We start from the raw sequence: 2,028 nt of genomic DNA, 5'->3' as shown, positions 1-2,028 counted from the left end.
CCCAGCTGGGAGACCGAGGCAGGGACCTATGTCCAGCGCAGGCACGAGGAGGATCTGCCCACCACCAACGGCAGCAGGTCAGGGCAGCGAGGTGTCAGCTCCAAGCAGAGCACCCACAGACATGTCCTGCGCCAACAAAAGTCAGAAATACAGTTCAGCAGCTCCAGAGGCAACCTGTGTCCCGGCACCCCAGAGGCAAGCCACCTAGCCCAGCCTGAGAAGCACCAGCCATCCTGCCGGCCCCCTCCCACACTGCCGCCGAGCCCTGCCGCACCCCGGGAAACCTCTGCACCAGCGCGCAGGCAGAAGCTGGTCCAGTTCGTCCCACCAGGCAACTGTCCCCCGTGCCCAAGTCGCGAGGGGAGTCAGGCCCTGCTCCCCGTGCACCTCACCACCTTCCTGCAAACATAAAATGTGTGAAGACGAGGCCCAGCTCCGCGGCACGTTCCCGGGGTTGTTCCCAGGGTCGGAGCCACCCAGTGCACCGGCACTCAGCACCAACCACAACCTGCCTGCGCAGGGGAACGTGCCCAGGAAGCACCAGGGTAAGAAACAACTGCTGCCCACGAGCCTGTCCAGCCTTACCCTCTGCAAGGCACACTGTAAGGGAAAGGTTTCAAAGAGCTGTTGCCTTGTCCCTGGGCTGAGTAATGTCCCCTTCCTCACCCACAGCCCCACCACCCCTCCTCTCCGCATCCCAGACCTGCACAGCGGCAGACGAACCATCAGTTTCAAAGTCATGTTGAGGCTTTACTCCCTTTTCATGAGAAAAAACTGCAGCTTGCCTGCGACGGGCTAAAACCAAGCAGTTAAAAATCTGCTGTTCAGGCCCCAGATGCCCTGGCTGTGCACCCGCGCTGCAATTAGAGGCCCTGAAAATGCACTGTGAGCACTGCTTCCACGCGAGCAATAACTCCCAAGATATTGATTTGTAAGTCACAATTAACAACTGCTTCATTCATGAACCAGTAGTTGGCTATGATTAGAAATAATTTAGAAGAAATTATGCCACCATTATCTGCCACTTAGAGGACTCCCAGCAATCATTTCATCCGCAGGGAGTGTTTATCCTGCCTGTCGCTCGCCTCTCCCTCCCTGCGCTGCCGAGGGCCCCCAGCCCCCCTCCCCGTCTGTCCCAGGCAGTGGGAACGGGGCACACTCAGCCCTGATCCCTGCAGAACCTCCACCCTGACACCCATGGGTGCCTCCACCAAGCAGCCGTTCCTCCCATGGGTTGTTTGCTGGTGGCTGACCCAGAGGCTGATGCAACAGTCTGAGAAGAGGCTCGAAAGGGGGAGTGGGAAACTGCAAGGAGATCCCGGGGGCTGCGTTTTCCAAGCAGCATGGGAGCACCCAGGTCCTCCTGGAAGGTGCAGGTGGGTGAGAGGAAGCACCACGGGCTCAGGCTCCACTGGGACAGGGCACCAAGGAAAGCACAGAGCTTTGCAGCACTCCCAGACTCCCACACATGGTTTCTTTTGGGTGCCTGACGTGTTATGGAATTATATGGATGGGTCGTTTTTGTATGAGGTGACCTCTTCACCAGGTTTCCACACCTGCTCCTGGGCAAGAACCGTGAGTGTCTCCAGGAGCCCAAGTCTCCACAGTCTGCCCTTCCCCACATTTCCCCCGCTTTGGTCTGGTCTCAAAGGTCCCACCACATGAGGGATCTGTGTGAAGGGCCCGTATGGCGGCCTCTCTAGTGGAGCAGGGGTGTTGTAGGCACAGCTGCTGGCTGCCTGCCTCAGCCCAGGATCCCCCTTGGCGCCCAGTGCTGCCAGCACACGGGCTTCATCCCTCCCCTCCTTGCCTGCAGCCCCTCTCCTTTCCTCTCCGTCTCCAGCCCCGCTGCTGCAGCCCTCCTCGGGGCGCTGAGGAGCCCTTCCCTCATCCTCCTGGCACTGTAGGTTCAATCTGCCCATCTCAATCTGCTCTGGCTCACTGGCCCACGACGAGGCAGGGGCTTCGCTTCCTCCTGTGCAGAGCCCCAGGCCTGAGGAAAACCAGAAGTGACAGGACTGCGGGACA

At 59.6% G+C, this 2,028-nt stretch overlaps 1 protein-coding gene across 1 annotated transcript in view; it reads right to left on the bottom strand.

Moving 5' to 3' along the window:
* LOC104277057 (chromodomain-helicase-DNA-binding protein 6-like) overlaps window positions 1-2,028 on the bottom strand; it is a gene marked incomplete at both ends in the record, with an annotated part of 29,063 nt that overhangs the window by 25,445 nt on the left and 1,590 nt on the right.

Source organism: Apaloderma vittatum, unplaced genomic scaffold (assembly GCF_000703405.1).
Source record: "Apaloderma vittatum isolate BGI_N311 unplaced genomic scaffold, ASM70340v1 scaffold26987, whole genome shotgun sequence".
In the NCBI taxonomy this organism is placed as follows: domain Eukaryota; kingdom Metazoa; phylum Chordata; class Aves; order Trogoniformes; family Trogonidae; genus Apaloderma; species Apaloderma vittatum.
This window is presented reverse-complemented; position numbering and strand designations above follow the sequence as displayed.